The 23,268-nt window shown below is 33.8% G+C and overlaps 1 protein-coding gene across 2 annotated transcripts in view; it reads right to left on the bottom strand.

The window, feature by feature from the left end:
* Marchf1 (membrane associated ring-CH-type finger 1) overlaps nt 1-23,268 on the bottom strand; it is a 968,384-nt gene that overhangs the window by 468,396 nt on the left and 476,720 nt on the right. For both annotated transcript variants that reach the window (XM_033765456.1, XM_033765457.1), the window contains one exon: nt 19,592-19,668. The gene's annotated coding sequence lies outside the window, so the exon portion shown is untranslated. The remainder of the gene's footprint in view (nt 1-19,591; nt 19,669-23,268) is intronic.

Genomic DNA, 23,268 nt, shown 5'->3' with positions numbered 1-23,268 from the left:
AAAAAAAAAAAAAAAAAAAAAAAAAAAAAAAAAAAACCAACTTAAAGATGTCGAAAGGAGACAACCCCACAAGGAAAACATCTCTCTGATTCAAGAGAATATCTCCTTACCTCTCTGTATTCACACTGGCGAAAACTAGTCTTTATTATGTGCAAAATACATTTTATAAATATTTCAAAGTGATATTGTATAAATCAAAGTTTATATATAACATTCTTAATGAGAAATATTTTTCTTTTTTCAAAAAGGCAAAAATTGCTGAGCAACAATATGAACATATAGATAAACAGATAGGCAAAAATGTAAAATAATGAGATTAAAAATGTTCATGTGGACTCTCAAAGTGCCCACCAACTGGATTTTATCCATGGATGAAAGTCATATAAATATATGGAATTAATTAAAAGCACATAAAATGAATGAGCTCTACCCATAATCTACTCTTTTTCCAATTCTATCACTTGCCCAAGGCCCCAGCTATATACATATCAACCTGGGCAATTTAATAATTCAAACTACTACAATCCATGGGACTTTAGATAAAACCACTCTTGGCTCATCAAGGGACTGAACAAATTCTCATTTATTCCCTACCTGATAGTTCTTTTTTTAGGCATTCTAAGGTGAAGGGCAAAAACCCTAACTGGGATCTGGATGGAATTTAAAAGTCATGGTTTTTTTCTCATCAATTCCATACTTGCTATGACTCTTGAAGGAAAGGATAACTGGTGTTAAAAATATAGTGGGAAATTCAATAAAGTTATTAAATTTAGACATGAGTTTACAATGTTCTTCAAACAAAATAAGGGGTATTAGAAACAAGAGAAAAGTACCACCTACCCTAAGAAACATAAATCGGATAAATCAGGGATAAGAAATACAGCTGTTTTAAATGTCAGAAAAATAACAACCTACTAACTAGCTTTGGTAAAAATGTATTTTTGTGCTTCTCCCCAAGAAGTTAATCTCTAAGATAAATTTAAGAGGTCATTCAGATAAAGATAAAATGGTTTTTAAAAGTTCCTGTGTGTAAAGCTTGGTTAATCTATAGTTAGGCAGAGAAACTAATTATAAAATTGATTTCAACAATATAATATATTTTCTTTAATCAAGATTATTTTATATTTAGAAATGCTAAAAATAAAAGATTATCTATTATCAGGTGATGTGAAAGCTCAAAGGGCATCTGTTTACAATCTATAAATTCAAATGACAACTGGATAAGATTATTATAAAAATACAGACACATAGTTTTAGGAAAATGAAGTGTGAATTATATGACAGGGCTTAATTCATTTTAATTATGTGTAAGAGATTATATGCTAAAATATAACCAGATTTCACTTATATGAAGATTAGTCTTAATGGCCAACATCATTGGATAGAGACACCCATCTTACTGGGTGACTCAGAAGTGTGACTGTAGGGACAATATCTGGTACCTGGCCCCTTATTCTCCAGTTCTTACCTTGACTCTCTGCTTCCTGGATGTCAGGAGTCCAGGGACATTCCTCCCCCATGCCCTTCCATCCTAATGTCTCTCCCTGGAGTCAGCGCCTCATGGACCGAGACCTCTGAGACTGCTAGCCAAAATAAATCCCTCCTTTGTTAACTTGGCAGAAGTCGGGTATTTTGTCCCAGTAATACAAAGCTGACTAATACAATTCATCAATATATGGATAATTTTTAAAATCAGTGTCAAAGACAGAGTTTTAGGCTGGTTGAAAACAAGTATCTGATTTAGAATGAGCCTTCACATTCTCCTAACATTTATCTAGGAGCATTATATTCTCTATCATTAGGAATTTAATAGTATTATAAAATGTAATTTCCACAGCACTCTCCTCTCTCCCTCTTTCTCTCTCTTGCTTGCTCTCTCTCTCTCTCTCTCTCTCTCTCTCTCTCTCTATGGTAAGAATTAGATACCATTCATTACAAACTATATCCTTCTTTTTCATTTTAGGAAATAAAAAACCAAATAGCAAAATATGAAATGAATATTATCTATATAATCAGTGTTTTAACAGCCATATGGGTATACAACTCCAACAATATGAGAGATTAGGAATAACAGACAAATTAATTGTGCCCCCATACTTGCATTCCTGAAAAATAAACATATGCAGTAATTTCTGTTAAAAATTGTGCACTTCAAAATTTGTTAAGAGCTTAGAACTTATATTAGGTGTCCTCACCCCCCCCACACGCACACACGCGCGCACGCACACACACACACACACACACACACAATAAGAACACTGGGAAATTTTGCGAGTTGTTAGATATATCTAACACCCTTAATTTGGGTGATGAGATCACCCAAATTTACATAAAACCAGTTCATTATACTGTACAAAACAGATACATAGAATTCTTAAAGAAAGAGAACATCATCTGTAGATAACAGCATAAAAACTCACAGGAAATTAAATCTATTGATATTTCATCGAAAGTGGTTTCGGTGGATGGGAAACTTACATAAAAACCACAACTTCAAAATTTAGGAGATAATATTTTGATTTAAAGAGCCATAATTACTGAGAAAAAGTGCAATCTCTGAGTTATCGAGAAACTGCGTATTTATTGATTTCTGAAAGGTTTGAAGGCATTCGCCTATGCATCTATCTCAGTAGGACGAATGCATTGGGAAAGACATCTAACTCCCTCTCAACCTTTTCTATTTCTTCCATAGGAATCAATTTGAATTCTTTCTGCCTCCTAGGTAAATTTTAGTAAATTAAATTTTCTTAGAAACATTTTAAAAATACATTTGTCTTCACAAATATAACAAAATAATCCTGGGAATCCATATAGAACTGGCATCTTTATCGATAAATATTTGAATATGGCAACAGAATAATAATATGTTAAGCACATTCACAGTTCACCAAGTGAAAGCACAAGTAGCTTGAAAAATGTGCAAAATAACTAATTTAGTACAAATTAAATCAACAAAATTTCATTTTTAACATGTACTTTGAGTTTTAAATAATTCAATAAAAATTAAATTACTGAGAATTTTATTCAATGACATATACACATCGTTTTTAATATTATCGACTTTGAAATGTCAACCCATTTGAGGTCATTAAAAGTTTTTGAATGAAAACAATTTCTAACATAATATAGAGAGAAAATAAAGGGAACAGTGAGATGATCATCACTCAGGTTTGTTTTGTTTTTTTTTTGAAATATATAGAATTATAGCATTTAATATGTAAATATTTTTGTTTTATTTTCTTGTTCAAGACAGCATCTCACTCTGCCTCCAACTCTCTAGGTAGCCTAGAATTGCCTTGAACTTGAGAACTTCCTGCCCTAGGCTCCCAAGTTCTTGGTGACTGACATGCATCACAATGCTCAGCCGCATATGTAAACCCTTATACATTTTGACATAATCAAACATCTAGAATACCACTTATAATAAACAGGTTCTTCAGATTGACAGAACCAGTAGGATAAAGACTGGAGTAGATGAGAGAGAAAGAGAGAGGGAGAGAGAGATCTGAGAACTCATAGGTCAAAGAAAACTACAAATTTTAAATAAGAACAAACTGCAAACATTCCCAACAAATTTTGACACAAAGTGTTAAGGCATGTTCTGTATCCAAGTATCTTATAGTAAAATTGGGGACTGCTACTCATGAAGCAATGTATAAAGCAAGGGTGCAGGTATATGACTGATATCCTTAGCACTCTGGGAACCTGAAGCAGGAGGATCACAAATTCAAGTCCAGCAGGGGCACTTAACAATAACTTGTCTCAAAAAATAAAAAGGGCTGTTTATACAGCTGACTCTGAAGGCCCTGGAATCAATCCCCACTATGACCACACACACATGCACACAGAAAATTTTAAAAAGAGAGACAAAATATTATAATATAATTTCACAAATATTGTAACGAGACTACTATGTAAAGTGATACAAATATAGCATGTAATTATTTTGATTTCAGGGAAACTTTAGTAGAGAAAAAAAGGTTACCCAAAATGTCCCTGTCTGGCATTTTTTTCTCCATTCACCTCAGGGTACAAAGAATACAAAGTAGCCATGTCTGCAGGGGTACAAGCCACTCATAGGCTCAGCGACATGGTCTATTCCAAAAAGTTTAACTTGCCTTCTGTGTTTACTGGGCGTATACCTAGCTGCCAACAAACACCAGTAATTAGCAGTCAGTGATTGCTCCAGTGGGCTAGCTGGAGAAACCATATAACTACTGGGTCTCAAATGGGTCACAATGAACCCCTTTAATAACAATGCAGAGAGTGAGTTCTGCAGACTGGCCTACATACCCAGGATATGTATTTTTTTCCTTCCTCAAAATAGTATAAGCCAGTGATGCAAACCTTTTACAGCTTTCACTGACAACTAACAGCCCACTGTGGCACCCGTCCCCTCGGCTCACCATTACGATGAGCCTTATCATCTGTGCTCATATAAGACCTTATCCACCACCACATATCCCATAGAACTTTGGTTTATAACTAATGAAAAACCAAAGGCATGGGTTAATTCACCGTGCTTACCATGTATCTCATAGTTACCAATCACCTTTGTGTTTTTCTGCTCAAATCATATGCAAATCATAAATCAGCAAAGTGCAGCTTCATTAGTGGCAAACTGGTCTACCTACGTTACCCAAGATAAGAATCACGAGTACATTTACAGGACCACCCCAGCGGGGCTTTATAAGGACCTGTGCTGTGGAACTCCTCAACTGACCCAAGGAGTGCAAGGGAGTGCAGCACACACAGAAGAGCGACAAGCCACATGTGCAAATTTTTGCATTTCATGGACCCATTTAAGGACTTACAAGGAGGAAGCCAGGGACAGGGCAGAGTCATCAATAGTAGCTGCAAGGTAAAGTCATCTGAGATAGGTCTGAGATTCAAGCCAACCAAGACCGAGGGAGACATCTCCCAGAGCAGCTGTGGGGCAGCCAGGGAAGCCACAGTTGTCAACAGTTTGTGGAACTTGGAAAGAAATGGCTGCTTGATTAATATCTCTGCTCCTATCTCAGAAGATGGCCAGGCTGAAATCATGATTGACACTGCTTTCCATGAGTGTTCAAGAGGACTACCATGTTCATCACAAACTCTTGGGTCTCAGGGATTTCAGGGTTACCAGCAAGGGGCCCCAAGCCCTCCCTGATACTTGCCTTTGCAAGAGTGGTCTGGCTGCTCCTCAAGGAGGCCACAGCAGCCCCAGGAGGTGGTCACAATCCTCCTATGACCTGTGCCTCCTATCACGGCGATGTGAATGCCTGCCCCAAAGTAATTCCAGGGAATTGCATTGTCAGGAAGACCGGGGACTGACTGCACCAGACCAAACCTAAGGAAACATGAGTGGGAAGTCAGGAGAATGGGCATGACAGCTGTTAGCCAAAGCACTCACTTCTGGATGTTGGGGAAAGAGGGAAGGTTCGGGCCTCTATCTCACCATCACCAGGGTGAGGAATGGGACAGAACTGTGGACTAGCCCGCAGACTACTCAGTGAAGGCTTCCTGTGAAGTTGGAGAACAGTGTGATGTAATGTGGTGTTCAGATTAAACAGATCATATTAAACATTATCTTATTAGGACTTCGGTACAGAAATTGAGGAGTGCTATATAGATCGCTCCACTCTCAAGATCCTATAACCCACTTGTAGAGTTTTTCAACATTCATTTTCCAAGATTTTGTCTCTGATGATTCAGAGTTCTTGGTTGCCAAGGGCTTATAACTTCATTCAGGGGATAAAATATTGTTTTAATTTAATTGAACATTGAAACTGTCATTAGTCCAGCTTTCCTTTTGAAGCAACTGGTAAAGATGAAGGTTACTAAGTTAGCCAATCTCAATTATCAGAAGAAAATTGGCTCTTTGAAATACACTGGGTCAGAAAGGATTATATCTGAACCCTAAGAGAGCTTCTCTTATTCTATATTTAATGGTTAGGAGTTAATGGAAAACTCTAGAAATCCTATAAATTCAGGACCACAGAATTTAGGACTCTCTAGAAATGAAGGCTTGGGTTACTGTGCAAGAAAAGATCAATGGCAATCTATAGTTTTAGCTGATAACAGGGGCAAAACAATTAAGTTATACCAAGTGTGAGGCCATTAGTAGTAGATCTTTATGGTTTCTTTCATATTTATTTGCACTATAAACTTATTTTTCTTCCTTATTTTCACTATAATTTTATTGGTGAAATGCTGGGATTAGGATACATTTAAATAATGGATTTTAGGTAATAGTAGATCCAATGAAAATCTTCCTAAGCTAAAGGAGAAATATCACCCTCAAAGACAGCTACAGACACTGACAAAACATTGCTTCTTCCTTTTGGGGAGGAGAGTAAGAGATTTTTCACGTGCATTAAAATATTTGCATCACAGAAGGTTGATGGGTATGATTGATTTCCTGGCTGTGTTGACGTTATATATACAACAGAAGATTGCAAATGGACCTTAAAAAACTAAAGGTAACAACAAGCATAGAGTTTTGTCTCCTTGCTCTCAGCAAACTACCTCTCCCAGATTTCCTTTATTAAATTTCCTGCTGATGTCTTTCAACAAGAGGCACAGGTTAGAAAATAGAAAGCAGGAGAAATGGGAAAGTGACTCCATGCATCTCTGTGGCACCTCTGACTGGACTGTAAGATTGGATTTCAGCACCAAAGAGGAGTACAGTGGTAGCAGGGAATCCACAGACCCTCGCCCTGAAGTAAGTTCTTGAGTATCTTGGCTGTAGCCAAATTAGCTCACTCAGTTTTGGACCCTAAATGTGTAAAGATTTTGCTCCTTCAGACTAGTTACTTTTCATTAAGTTGTTTTATATTTTCTCTGTTTTACTCCAATAATTATTTATCTTCCCCTCTTTTGCCCCATCTCATCTCATACCTTTACAATCATTACAGTATTAATTTAACAGTTCTCTATTTGAAATACCTAGAGTATCTCAAACACATTTCCTCAAATTTCACCTCTCTCGGTTTCAACTGAAGCAAAGGAAGACCATGCCAGATGTACTGAGATGAATACTTAAGATCCAAAGTTCCCTTTCAGATCACCATTTGGAACTTTCAAGTCCACATTGCAAGACCTGCCTATAAGGATGGGCCAGCCTGTTGAAAGGAGCTAAATTGTGTGATTAAGCAGAGGAGAGGAAATAACTTGCATTTCTAGGACTCTCTCAGTAACTAAAGTTGTATAAACAGATTTTGTTGCCCCCAGCTTGCCATGAAATCAGGTTACCAGAGACACTGATGCTGTAGCACAATATTATGGGCCAAAGAAAAAAGGGAATTAAATTAAAGGAAAAATAGAGGCTCACTTAATACCACAGTCTAAGGTAAGGCCATGTTGCCTCAAAGTGGAGTCTCTGGGCTCTAGCAAAGGCCAGGGGACACAGAATAAGTTTAGACTAGTGGATTCCAATGATCACATTTTGGTAATTACTAATATAAGGCCCAGCCTGCTTCCAGCTTATATAAATCCTGCTTTCTTACAAGCATTTCTTAGCTAAGACAGCAAAGATGTAGGAATAAGAAAGCACATACAAATATTGCAAGGATGGAAATTATTTAATATGATCTTGATATGAAAAGTTTATAAATATTACAGAAATACAAAGCTACCTTAATAATATGATTATAACATTCAATGAAAACTTCAAGTAAATTGAATTCAGAGTCATCATGAAATGCTATTTCCCACTAGATTCAAACAATTAAGCTATTGGAATCTTATCAATAAAATGTCTTCAATTAAAAAAAAGAACATCTATGATTGTCTTCCTGTTGAAAGTTATTTAGTAGTATTCAAGTACATTTCTGAGAGGCACTCTGATTAAGTGGAAGTGTAAGAACACCTCTTTGCATTCCTTTAAAAAAATCTTTATCATAATATAACACTACCAAAGTTTTAGTAAACATACCAAAAACAATAAAATAATTCCATTCAAGTCTGATATCTCAGCACTTTGGGATGCTGAAGCAGAGGATTGCAACAAGTTCAAGTCTTATGTGGATAATTTAAGGAGACTCTGTCTCAAAGACAAAACAGAACAGCAATAAAACAGCACTGGGATGCAATTTGGTGAGAAAGCCAAGTGCCAGTACAAACAAAAGTCCGAATATACTGAAAGTTACCTACCCATCGTCATCACTAATGTATTCTGAAAGTGTTAGTTAATGCAACAAAACACTAACCACTAACAATACCTATCACTAATGCAAATGAAAAATGAAACTATAAAAGTTCTAAAGAATAAAAGTTGAAGAAAGTTCATAGTTGAAGAACAGACAGCCTAAACTGTACTTCAGAGTCTGTCTCTCATCAGTGGTCACTCACTAGTTTTAAGATATTGATAATTACTCAATCTGAGTCTGTCAACTTCCTCATCTTTAAAATAAATAATCTAACACAAAAAAACCATAGTTATTGTGAAGATAAGAACATGCAGGTGAATCACTGAAACAAATGTCTTGGAAACAGCATGAAGTTTCCTCTAAGTATTAAAAGTAGAATTACTGTATGATCTAGCAATCATACTACTACATAAAAATCCAAAAGAAATGAACGAAGCATATTGAAAAGATATCTGAAATCCCGTGTTTACTGAGGGGCTATTCACAATAGGCAAGAAATGGAAACAGTCTAAATGTCCATCATTTGATGAACGGATAAAGAAAATGTGGTACATATACACAATAGAATACTATAATGCTTTACAAAAGAAAAATGTGTCATTAGTGAAAGCACTGATGAAACTGAAAAACATTGCTAAATGAAATAAGGAAGGCAAAGAGAGAGAACTACTGCACGATCTCATGCACCTTTGGAATCTGAAAAGTTCATCTCACAGAAGCTGAGAGTAGAAGGGTGGTAACCAGGGGCTGGGAAGGGAGATAGGACAGGGATAGGAGTGCGGGTCAATCAGAACTAAGTCACACTTGGACAGGAGCAAGACCCTCTTCTGTACTATTGCATCAGCGCAACTATAGGTAACAGTAATGTTCTGTATATGCCAAAAAGATAGAAGGAATTTTAAGTTTTCACCAAAAAAAAAAAAAAAATCCTTGAGAAGATACATATGTTCCACTTGATTTAGTACTATGTAATAATACTCCCTTAATGCTTACAATTTTGTGCTTCTATGTATCACTTTAGGAATAAATTTACTTTGAAAACTATGCCTGGGATGGCAGTAAATGTGTTTGTGATATTTTGCGGAACCCCCCCACACACATGCATGACCTTAGGCAAGTCATTTCTTTTATCTTCATTAGAAGTTCTTTATCCACAAAATAAAAATTGTCCTCAGTGTAACAATATCAAGATTATTAAATGAAAAAATACACACTGAAGTGATTTATAGATGTTATGGTAAATGCAATTATAATAGGCAATCATTATTCATGGATAATCATGAATGGTATCTCTTGCTGTAACCAAGTCACCAACTTTCATCTTTATCTCTGAAATTATTTTAACAAAGGAATAAAAAATTCAACAAAAATGTAAACATTATCTTTATTTTCAAAATGTGCCTCTAGAGACCTTCTCTTTCCAAGGAATGTACAAGCATAAATAACGCTAAACATAAAGCAAAAAAGATCCAGAGCTACAGAAAACATGATTAAAAAAAACAGAATTAATGTGGTATCTCATACTAATATTTAATATTATTCACTTTGTTCCCATATGATATCTATTTAGTAAACTGCATTATTCTCAATCTCATTGCATGCAAATAAAGATCATTTTCACTAGAAGTATAATACAGATTAAACATTTAGAGAGTGCCATTCTCAAAAAACGAAATGGTACTATTTTACTGCTACAGCTATGAAGAAATCAATGAAATCTTGATAGCAAGAAGGAAAACTCTAGGGAGTCTATGATCAATGTAGTATTATTCATTATCAATTCTTATGGCAATGCAAATTTATTTTTCATATAGAAGTACAAGGTGTTGTTCATTAAGACTTTAAAACTCTGTGCATGTGAAAAATAATGTGAGGCTTATTATACTGCAGATATCACTTATCATGTAACACAAATTTTACCAGAGGGTATCCAGAGCTTTGAAGTATTTTTAAAAATTTATAACCTTAAAAAAAGTACAGGTCAAATTTCTCACCAAGAGTTTATGACCCTAAAAGAGTGCATCTATCTGATGATTGGCAGATTATATTAATAAACTCCATGCATAGAATTCACATGATTTATGCATGTGGAAGGGTAAAAACACAATATTTTATTTTCACTAACATAACTGAAATTTATCATTACTTTAACTCTCTTGAATTATGAATGTAGTTAAAAAACCACAAAAGCAGTAGCAATATCTGTTTTTTCCTTCATAAAATTATATTACATTATATTTTGTCACAGATATAAAAAACTTTGTGAAGCAAAAATTTGGCTCTTTCAGATATCCTAAATTATAAATTGCATACATCACAGTTTTAAAATTATTATTAAACATATGTCTATGCCTTCTTAATGATGTATTAACAATGTATGCTTCAGGAATTCTATTTCTGCATATACATCCACAGAGAATCAAATCAGTGTTAAAAAGACATCTGTACTCCTGTATTCCTTTCACCATGATTAACAATAACCAAGAAATGGAAACAACCCGAGTGTCCATCAACTGATGAATAAATTTTTAAAATGTGGTATATATACTAAAGGGAATACTACTCAGCCATAAAAAGAATTAAATATTGTCATTCAAAACAACAACCAAAGACCATCACATTAAGGGAACTATACCAGGCACAGAAAGACAAGTAGTATGTGGTCTCCTATATATAAAATATAAAAATACCGGTCTTATAGAAGGAGAGGGTAGAACAGTGGTCTCCAGAGGAGAGTGAGGGAGGAAGAGGAAAAGAAGGGATGGGGAGAAGTTTGTCAATTGGTTCTAAATTATAGTTAGATGGAAACAAGAAGTTTGCTGTGGTATTGCAAGTTAACATGATGTAGATAATGATAATGTACTATATGGTTCAAAACCTCAACAATAAAAACAATTTGAATAGTTTATATGATGATAGATTTAAACCTAATTTAAACATTTTACATATATATATATATATGGGATAGCTCATTAATATATACAATTATATGTTCCTATATACTAGTTAAACAAACACTTATTTAAATTCACAATACTATCTATACCTATATCACAAATTTGATTTTCCTATTTGTGATATCACATTTCAATGTGATTAATTTCTTGTACCATTGCGGATCATGCACGCCCTAGTTTATCCTCTAGTGCCTTAACTGGTGTGCCACTGAGATTGGACCTGTAGCTATTTTTACCTTTCCTGCACCTTCCTTGAGCTTCTCCTGAGATAGATATGTGTTCTCTTCCATGGTGAGTGACACAAATTTCTCCCATGAAGCATCTGCATCATCAGAGTTGAAGGAGTTAAAAAGTAAACTTGGCATGGGCTGCAACCTGTCTCCATCAGTTTCAGCTCATGATTGTGGGCTGCAGCATGAGATTTTAGACTGTATCCATCTTCCCACCCCAACTGCCTGCTTTATAGATTTTTCAGAGACATCATTTGACCAGCTCTCTCTCAATTATATAAATCTTAGAAAAAACTTCCACAACAAATAGATTTATATTAACTTATCAGATTATTTAACCGAATAGTGATACAACCTAAAAATAATATGAAGAAATCTGGTTCTAAACATAGTTTTATATTATTATAAAACTGATAACCATAAAGTAATTAAATTAGCTGATGTTTATTCTAATTTCCAAAATAATTATTTTCTAGCCATGGGAATGTATTTAGGTTAACTTCATAATAAAATAATGAAAGTGCATATTCTCTTCAGTTTTATCAGAAATCTAATGGTTCCAGGCCAGGTATATTTAGAGCACAACCTTGAAATGGAGTGCTAGGAAGTGTTTGCTGCAATAGGTAAGAAGACATCATTGAGGAAAGCTCAAAAGTGTCATGATGCAACTCAAGGGCATGGTTTAATTTGGCTTCTAGTTTAGCTCATATAGCATCTTAGTCGTATTCTGCAGTCTTACAGTTGTCTTGCTGCAGGATGGACATTTAAAGAGTCACACGTGATTCATTGTGTCACACCACATGTTACAGAAAAATAGCACTGATAAATGAGGCTGTGTTCCCAGCCATTTTAAGAAAGAATGAGATCTTTATATGACTAATTCGATCACAGAAGAAAGGTGTGCCCACATGGAAGAGGCCACAATGTGACGTAAAAATACTTCTGGCTGTCGTTATGGGGTTCACTCTATGATCCTGACTACTGACTGTCTGTGAACATGGTTAGGAATGCATTCAGACACATGGCTACTTCACTTTTAGACGAAAAACACTGAGCAACTGCTCATTTTAACATGGAAGGCATGTAAGTGGCTCAATTTTTCCCTTTTAGGCTCAAAAGGCCTAGGATTTTCCATCCCACTGCAAAGTAGAAAAAGAATCACCCTTTTCAGATTTAGTGTTTGAAATATGGTCACTGTCGAATTTCTATGAAGAATCATCAAAACACAGTTAAAGGCTCGCATATTTTACCAACAATGATTTGATTCATCGTCTTGATAAAATAGAGCAGAAAAACTGAAATTAGAACTCTCAGCAGAACAAATAAGTTTGACTTGTACCCGGTGCTCAGTGCATAAGAGACCCAGAGGATGGAAAGGCAGCACAGTGGTTGGAAAAGTAAGGAATCAGAATATTTATCAATGTGGTATGTATATAACATTCCACTACCATGGAAATTTTCAGGAGTATTTAATGTCAAAGAAAAACAGTATGGAAAATTCTGGCATCTTGTGTTTAAGATTCTTTGTAAATTTATTTTAAATATGTGAATGGATAAGCCTCTCTAGTTGTCGCTGATAAGTATTATATAAGCTACTGTAACAGAGCTCATTACCTGAGGCATATTAAGAAGCAATGGTGCATAAAACATTTTTCAATACCAAGTTCAGAGCAGTACAAAAGGTGAGCTCATCAATGTGAATGTTAAGACAGAAAAAACAGAAAGCCATAGTTGTTAATTATATTGGGAAAACAAATTAAAGATTGCTACACTTAAAGAGAATATTGTATTAAAGAGTTATTCAAAAGAAAAGAAAAATTTGGTCACATTGTTCTCTGACATTATAATATCTAGAACATATATTAATTCTTTAAATCTACGAAATGGAGAATCTAATGATTTTCAACTTTGTTGCATTTTCTACAAAGAATGACAAGGAATGCAATTGATAATTGTAAACAAAAGGAAGTGTTACCTAATACTAATATTCAGCAAGTACCATTACCATAGCTCATAAGAAGAGCTCAGAAAGAAGTGTTGACATTTTAATAATTGATGTTCGTCCTATTGATCTCTATTCTATACACAAATCTAACTCGAGAGAAACTGACAATTTGCCCTTTAGAGACTTCTACTTTTTACACTTATTCATTTGTACTATTGTGACATAGCAAGTTTCTTCCACTTAAAGGATGTTTAGAACTTTATTCTAGATGACATAACTGTCATAGATCCCTAACACAAAACACAAATAATGGGAATGGGGGGGTGCAAGAAAGAAAAGAAAGAGATAGATGGAAGAAAGAATAGAAGGAAGAAAAGAAAGAAGGGAGGGAGGGAGGCAGGGAAGGGAAGCGGGGAGGGAGGAAAGCAAATAAAGAAAAACCATAGATGGGAAAATGTACACATTTTCCATGAACTCCATGCATTTCCATTGGAAACCAAGTTTGCCTAATATATTCAACACAATGAAGCATCAGTGACACTAAACTAATTAACAAAGTCAATTTAAGATTGTACTGTGTTGATAGAGTGCAATACATCCACAGGATCTGTCAAAATCTCTCAAACAAAAGCATACAAAACTCTTAGAGGTTCTTTGAGCAATCTTTTAAAAAAAGTTTTCATCCTGCTGCCAAGTACTTCAGTACTTAAATGGCCACCAATGTATCCTAAATAAGTAAATGTTACTCAAATTAATAAATCATGATCTAACTTTCACAATTAAATATCTTTTCTTTAAACATGATTGACATCTATAGCACAAACTTGGTTTTTCAGCCAGGAATAAACATTTCCTGTCTTTCAGGTACTCACTAAAACTTATTGATAAATTTTCTGCCATAAAACTTTTATCTTAAGCCTACTACGGCAGTTAATAACAGAGCTTAGGAATGGGCTGCCAACTCCTGCTCTTCCAGACAGTTCTGGCTTTTCCCCATGTTTCCAGATAATCAGAAAGCTGCCAAAACCACTTTGTTTCCTTGAGTAATTGCATTTAAATGTGTTTCAAGATGTCTACCAAAGACTAACACAGAATACAACCTTGCTTAGCATATTTTACCCATACTTTACAAGGTTTCTTTTAGGAACACCAGTGCTCAGTTCAAATATATCTGCGTCCTTATAGCACAGGAGGGAGAAATATGTTGATAAATGCTATGCTGACTTTTAGATAAGCTGAGTCTAACAAACTCAAAAGTTATTTGTCACTCATCATGTACTGGGGATTTTTTTTTTTTTTGTTCACATCATGCATTTTCATTTTTGTCAACCACCACAAATGATTTTTTAAATTTGATAACATAGGATAAAGTTAAACATGTATAGTGGTATATGGTAAAAATATGATGATAAAATAGATCCAAACTTTGATTAGATTGAGAGTGATAGTTTCTATTGGTGATATCATTGTTCTTTAATTGACTACAACTAATTTCTAGAGTCCCAAAGTGTTTACATGAAAAATTTTACAATTCTTCATAATCGTTACTAACAAATATTTTATCCAAAATTATCCTTCAGTAACATTTAGAGATTAGAATTTTTTCATTCTTTATGTCAATTTTTTTCAGTAGATACCTATTCCATCTGCCCTACTTACTGTCGTATGTCCTAAATATAATCTTGTAATCATTGCTTACCTAACTACATAAATGCTTAAAATGCAGGGTAAGTACCCCTTCATCTTTATCATCATCATCGTCTTCATTCTCCACAGTGGTCAACAGGTAACATAAGTAAATGAGCAAGCTAACTAATGGCATTGGTCCATCGCTTCATGGCTACTTTTTCTGATGAAAAGCAAATTTATTGAGAAAATAAAAAGAATATTTTCAAAAGAAATGAAGAAACATATCCATTTTCTTGCTACAAAATGTTCATGAATATAAAACAGACAATTTGATGTCTTTAATGAAGCAAATGTGTTCCTGAATACCACAACCAACAGGAAGGACTGTTACAAAGTGAGATTATATTGCTGTCAATATCTCAAAACTCTTAAGTTTTGGGAATCCACTTAAAAGTTCACTTTGAACTAAATTAGAGGTACAGTCACAGTATGGACTGAAAATGAATACAAATTAGCCTTTTGTTTCATCATTAAAATGTCAACAAGGTTAAAAACAAGAATACGGATTTGAGATAAATCAATATGAGGAAACTTAGAAAGTGTTTAAGTTCAAGATGTTTCAAAAATTGGAAGATCTCAGTCTCCATCACTCATATATCCTGTCCCTGCTTCCCTTTCCATCCTCTTAAATTTCACTCCCATTCATCAGACATTTTTCAAGTTTTTAGAGTCTGAAATTTGGCAGGTCTTTTTTTTTTTCACTTTTCCCCTATATTGTTTATTCAGACATTGATAAGAAAGCAAGTCCCTGAATGTCACTGAACTGTGTCTTCTGACTCTTCCCGTCGAAGTAAAGCACAGTCTTTCCAACTATGACATTAAGACTTTTTTGTTTTAGATCAAACTGATCTACCTAGCTTTACATCCTCTTCTTCATTTCATAAAATTCTCCCCAATACCTTCAAATCTGGCATGTATCATCACATAAAAAGTCCCTAAGTCAAACTTGTCATTCTTACTTTACCCCATCTAGAATAACGATTGTCTTTCAGAATCCATCTAAGTTGTACCTATATTACATTTGTTCTGTGAATATCTACAGTGCTTCATTCATTATTTTTCTATATATGTTTGAATATATATATATATATACATATACATACATACATATACATATATATCATAGCATAGACTTAAGACAAGATACTGTGCATGTCAGGGAGTTACAATATAGTTTATATTTTTTCTGACTGTAATTTTATATGTAATTTTCATATAAATGATTTTGCTCCACAATTAGACTGTAGAAATTTAGAATCAGCAGTCATGCTTTACATTTTCCTTCCATGCCCCAGAGTTCTTAGCCTACTCATTTGATTCAATTTCTTAAATTAAAAAACAACTTAGAAAAATATAATAATTTAATCTCTACAATGTTTGTAGAAAAAGAAAATCTGAAAAATAATTATGATAAACTAAAATGATACAGGTGTTTCTATGCTAAATCCATTAATTATCTAAAATATCAGAAAAAATGTCACTTTTAGAAGCTATTGCTTTGTGAGGTGTAAGCTTCTCTTAAAGGAATATCGATAATGAACAGCAAGAAAATCGGTGTGAATTTTTAAGTACTTATTAAAACATTTATTTAGATGAATTCTAACCAGCTGAAATCAGTCCAGCTTTCAGAGTATTTCTCATTCTAAAAGCAGGGGGTCTACTTTGATCATCCTTTAAATCTTCAGAAAACAACCATACTAATTCCCTTTTAGGGACTGGACAGTTAAACACCTGGGACCATAGCTCACTAAGGGATGTTTTGCCAAATGAGTTACTTCCTCCTTTATATGATTTCAGAAAAGCAAAACCAATGTTGATTGAAGTGACGATGCTAATCACAGAATTTAAAGCAGTAACAGATTCATGATCATGTATCTTAGGTTTTAGTATTTATGTTTAATTAATTAGTACTTTATCCCCCTTAATATCCTCTCACTTCAAGAAGATCTGTTTTTGCTATAAAGCTTTTTCAAACTAAGGGATATATAGTTTTATCTTCAGTTATTCTAGTGCTTTAAAACTTCTTAGAGCTTAGAAATCCACACTAATAATGGTTCATATTTATTATATTTTGTTTATTTAAGTTTTAAGTCATTATAAAATAAAGTCATTTTTTTTCTATAAAATCTTATCATGGCATGAAGAATAGGGCTGCGGATTTAGCTTAGTGGTGCTGCCGCCTGCCTTGCAAGTGGAAGGTCTCAAGTTCGATCCCCAGTACCAAAAAAAAAAAAAACAGAAACAAAACATTGACTATTACACCTTTTAGTTCTTATTTACACTTTCACTTTCTCATTCTAGAGAAACTATTTGGTATTTAGACACGGAGGGAGGAAGGGTCAGAAGGGAGGGCAGGGGGATGGGGAAAAAAAACAAGAACAAAGATTGATTATGGAAAGATACAAATTTCCAACATTGGATGTCATTATATTGTATACCTTAAATATGCCAACAACATTAATGTTCAAGAACCATGAAGAATAATATCTCACTATCTGTTCTTTTGATTCGTGTCATAGATTCTTTTGTCATTAGTCTGTGTTTCTGTGGACTACATAATGTCTGCAGTCATCGTGTGGAGCTGGAACGTGCACTTAACACATCTCTATTCTCGCCCCCATTCTCCCTCCTTCCGCTTTTTCCTCCCTCTGAGTCTTGATTCTCTTTGCATTTGAGAAAGATCTATCTCTACTTCCTATTATCTACCCTTTATTTTGCTCTTTATAATTTGGGTTTATCGTACAAGAGAAGCCACAGGATATTTAAGCTTGTGTATGTGATTTACTTTATTGACATTTTTGCCTTTTTCAAATGCAATGATCTTATTTCCTTAACTTTTTTATTAAAGACACTATGACTGAGAAATTTAATCAAAATAGTATTTCTTCTTATATCTTTTTCATTCTATTTCATGTATTGCAAATTATTCCATAGCTGTCCAGATTTTGCTCAGAACATGACTAGGAAGAACATGACTAAAACCAAAAATATATTTTCTTTCCTCTTAAAACCTTTCTTGGATTTTACTAAACTAAGCTCTAGCAACACCTCCATGGTTCCCAGCATGGGTTTCTTAGAGCTTTTGGCAGTAAATACAATAAAGACACAAAAGATTTTGGAGAAATTCTAATGGAGAAGTGTGGATTTGCCACTGATAAAACTGCACAACTCAAATCCAACTAAATTCCTTTGTCATATTTTATCTATAGGGTTTCATTCATTGTAAACATTCAACACATTATTCTTAGTATCAAATTGTAAAAAGTCATTTTAATATAATTTCTATTTGATAATTTCAAACTGTTTTGGAATTTAAGCAACAGATGCATATGTAGAAAAGCATTATTTAATGAAAACAAAGCATCAAATTTTTATTTAATTCAGAATTTTCCTGAAAATAAATAATAATTTATGTGAAGAGGGTTTAAAAGAAATGGAACCTCTGAGCTACAGTTTAAATTTACAATGTAGATATTTATATAATTTCCCTTCTTTACTGTATATTATTCTCCTCCAACTTCAAAATCTTTTTGAAACGATTTATACCTTCCATATTACTTGTCAATTTCCAAAATCTGTTCTGACCTTTAAGTATTCTCCTGAAGTAAACACACTCCAAATTAGTTCTTTTAAAATACTAAGGTATAAAAGTACCCTTTTGAAGAGCACTTGGAGTGACTGCATTGGCACCAAATTCAGAACTGTAGATATATTTTTCATCTAGTTGATTTGCCCATCCACTTTTTAAGAGGCAACATAGCATAGTTATTTTCTCTTGTTTAGTGAAAAAAAAGGTTGCATGGATGAAAAGCCAAAAAAATTGTTGTAAATATCAAAATAAATAACATGCATTACATCCTCTCAATCTACTGGATCTATCATAGAAAGCTAATTAGGGGCAAAAGGATTATTTTATTTCAATGTCAGAGGAAGCTTGTAAAAGAAAATCTATTTCATACTGTATTTCAGAAATTATAAATAGTCTAATTTGAGTTTGAGACAATCAAAAGGTTGTAAATTTGAAGGTTGAACAAACATTCAATTTCGTATCATTCACGTCTCACATAATACCTATTGTTTGTTTGCTTTGTGTTATGTAAAATAAATGAGGGCCAAGATTCCAGTTCTTCAAAGACATGAAGTGCATATCTATGAGGAATATCATAATCCCTTAATGTAAAGTCTAAATATTAATAACAAAATGAATTTATGGTTTGCTACAGACACAGTATTTAGTTGTCTTCATGAAGCCACATAGGGCAGTTTCTACAGATAAAATTGAATGTATATGTTCCCTGAAACAGAGAATATTATAATTACCAAGATGTATGTCCAGGCCGAATCAGTACTGCTAACAGCACAGCCTCTGTAAACTAGCTTACCAACTGATAAGGGTCTTATCACAAGTCATTAAAGTATTGGATAATAGAAAAAGGGAAACAATTACTCTAATAAAGAAATGCTTTTCACCATTTACCTAAATTGAGTAAAACTGAGGTAAAATAAAGTTTGGAAAAAAATAAAATTGATTAAGTTTTCCATTTGAATAAACTTTAACTTAAATCTAAACTTTAAAACAGTGGTTTGCTAAAGAAGAAAGTCTTCTTTATCGAAGATAAAAAAAATTGTTGAACTTACAAAATACAGCAGTGTCTTGTTTAATCAGAGCAGAAAGGAGTGGTATAAACTCTCAAAATTCTTCTTGCATACATTTCCTGAAAAAGAAAATTAAAATAAATAGACTGAAAATTCTAACTTTAAAAACTGTAAAGACACTGTAGTTTTATAATGGGGAGAAAGTCCAATTATTTTAAAAACTGCACACCTATATACATAGACTTTAAAATATAATTCACAGAGTATTCCTTTTTTCATTACTACCAATATTCAGGTTATATGAAAGACTTTAGACCAACTTCTGTATGGTTCTCAAAAACATGCACAACTCTGTATCTAAGAGTCAACTGAAGATTTTTATGAAGCTAAGCAACAGCTTCACTTTTGTGTTATATATTCTAAGCAGTAAATCAAAATGGAATGTTCAAAAATCATGCATTTCACCACTTCTAATACTTTCATATATAAAACAAAACAAGCCAGCCATAGTGACACACACCTGTAAATCTAGCACTCAGAAGGCTGAGGCATGAGAACTGTTACGAGTTCAAGGATAGCCTGGGCTACAGGTGAGTTCAAAGCCAGTAGCTGGAACTACATAGTAGGACCTTGTCTCAAAAACAAAAATAAAACAAAATAAATAAAATAAAAATATTCTAGTTCTTTCTTCTTTTAAAATCCACTCCAACAGAAGGCAGACATGGCTACAACATCAAATTGCCCATTTTTAGGTGAAAGGTCTAAAAACAGCAGTTGTCTGTAAAATGTCAGACCTTGATATGTCCAAATTTATTTTTGCATTGAAGAAACATCACAAGGTAAGATTTTAATAAACAGAACTAATAGTAGACATTATGGATTTCTTTTCAAAGAGTATGTAAAGTAGGATTGTAGTTGCAAAGAAATTATGCATTTCCATTGTGAGTTGTACCTGTTTAGATAATCAGTGTGTAGAGAGCTAAAACCCAATCAATAGCTTGCATAAGAGTTGCTTAAAATGAGTTTGCCTATAGAACTCGCGCATATTTGCAAAAATCTAACTGATAACACTGAAAAGTGTACATTTTAACAAATGGTGTAGAGATGTTAAATTCAAACTATATAGAACAATTTGAAAATCAGATATATTTGAAAACGAAAAAGTTTCCAGAAGGTAAGTGCCATGGCTTGTTTCCCCAAAGCCTCATATGCTCATAGGTGGAGCTTGTCAGAGTTGGCTGGATCTAGAGTGTCTGCTAGTGTGGTTAAGAGTGTGGGGCAAGGGCCTGGGGTATAGCTCAGCAGCATTGTGCCTGCCTGGCATGCACAAAGGCCTGAGTTCGATCCCCATTATGGGGACGGGAGGTAGCAGTGGACAGGAACAGTGTGTGACAAACAAATTGGTTTAGTATAGCTCTAGTTGTGAAAAATTGAAGTTCTACCTTGGGTGCAGGTGGGACCAATTAACAGGCTTGTATAAAGAGACATAAAGCAGAAAGGCTTACTGCTTTCTGCATCCTGCTTCCTGCTTGCACTGCCACGAACTGTTTCTCCTCTGCCATACACTCTGTCATGCCACCCTGCCTTGCAGCCTGTCAACTATGGCTGAAACCTCTACAAACTGTAGACGAAAATAAACTTTTCCTCCTTAGAGCTGTGGGTGTTGGGTACTGTGTCTCAGCAACAAGAAAGTAAGTAAGACAAGAGGATATATTGAATAGAAGTGTGAGAATTTACACAAAATTCAAATGAGTATCAATGCAATTGTAGAAATAGGCCATTGTTGTTATTGCTACATTGATTGATTTTTTAAATAAATTGTATGTTTTCAAATGTCTAAATTGTGTAAGATATTATTACTAAAGAACCTTCTGAACAATTTCAAGTGGATTATTTTATGAGTTAAAAAAAGATATCCTTCTTTAGCTCAGAGTAGCCCAACTACCACTATGCGTCTTTAACAATAGCTACCTTCAGTTTTGTTTAAATTTAATTTTCTATTTTTCAAAGGTCCCACTTTCAAGGGCTATATAAATTAAATGGAATCAGGCATTAAAATACAAATTCCAAATATTCATTACAGTGAAATATCAATGGTTTTATTAGGATGATGAAAACATATGCTAATTACTTGTGTAGACATTGTACTGTCATTTATCAAGAGAGATTAAAACCATGCATTCTACTACTTCCTTGTTTTAGATTCCTCATTGGCCTTTTGAAATCTTAATAAACATGGTGTTTTCCTTCTATATACATACAAATCTAACATTTATTTCTTTTTTCAACTTTTTAAAATAGTACGTTAGCAGTACATAATGATTACATTCATTGTATACAGCAGGCACGTCTCCTCTCCTTCCCATCTCCCTGACTCCCTTGATCCCTTTCCCTTTTGCAAAAGATCTGTTTCCCTATTTGCTATTATCTGCTTTTATTTTGCTCATTAATTACATTTAGAGTTTCTCATATAAAAATATCATATGATACTTAAGCTTCGCTGTCTGATTTATTTCAGGGACTATTATGCTCTCAACACTCACCCTTCCCTTTTGGGTAATGTGCCATGGAGACAACAGAGAAAGGAAGGAAGCGGAGAGGGAACGAAGGACAGGTAGCTGGTGTAAAGAGTTACATATCTGAAGAAAGAGGGACTGAACTGTGGTCATCACTATTCCTACATTTTTTAATGATTGATGATATGGATGACAAAAGCCTCTCTGCATAGATAACTGAGAAGAATCCTGAGAAATAATTTGAGAAAATCATGTAGACACATTTATCCCAGATATAACTTATTCATGCACGTATAGGGAGTAGATCATGATTCAAGCAACAGATGGTATACATTGATTAGATAAGGTGCTTGTCTTTCAACCTAATCTCTTGTGACTCATGGAAGATTCTTTTGGAAAGAGGAAGATGTAAATAAAATGCTACAGAGCTTTGGTTATTCAGGTTGAGCACATTTAATGGTGACTCACTCAATTTAAACTTTTTATTTTTATATTTTTAATATAGCTGTTGAATCAAAAAACAGATGACTTGCAAGTGTATTATGACAAACTTGCAGGGGAGAAGATAGTGTTCCCTTATAGTGAGCTCAGTATACAGTTTTCTCACTGACTGGCAATGAAGGACTGTGCTCGATAAACTAAAGATTTAATAATTATAAATCAATATTGATTCAATATCATATATGATAAATTGTGTCTCTGAACAAATAGCTCAACTTGAAACTGAGATATTTAGCTAGCATCTTCCTACCAATGAATCAACTGATCTACCTATCTAATGTGACTGCTACATGTATGTACACACACACATATATACGTACATATTTATAAAAATGAAAACTTCATTGGAGTAATTCACTGGCCGAATTTAATGCAGAGTATTTTTGCTACTATTCATATATCACCTATTTGTTGTTTACAATAATACAAAAGTATTGCTGATGTCCTCATTCATGTAACGATGCTTTCAGTATGATATAAATCATGATATAAATGTTATTAATGCAAAAATCAACATTAACATGGGCTTAAGTTAAATGCAATAAGTTATTCATAATATCACAGAAACTAGTAGTTTTCACTATAGAAGTTGGGCTAGTACAAACATTAAATACTTTTATAAATATTTGGTAGTTATTTTCCAAATATATATTATGTATTATATAATATAATATATAACATTTTGTTTTTTAGTGAGTTTTA

The sequence above is a fragment of the Fukomys damarensis genome, unplaced genomic scaffold (genome assembly GCF_012274545.1).
Source record: "Fukomys damarensis isolate Sample0158 unplaced genomic scaffold, DMR_v1.0_HiC HiC_scaffold_18, whole genome shotgun sequence".
Classification (NCBI taxonomy): Eukaryota; Metazoa; Chordata; class Mammalia; order Rodentia; family Bathyergidae; genus Fukomys; species Fukomys damarensis.
This window is presented reverse-complemented; position numbering and strand designations above follow the sequence as displayed.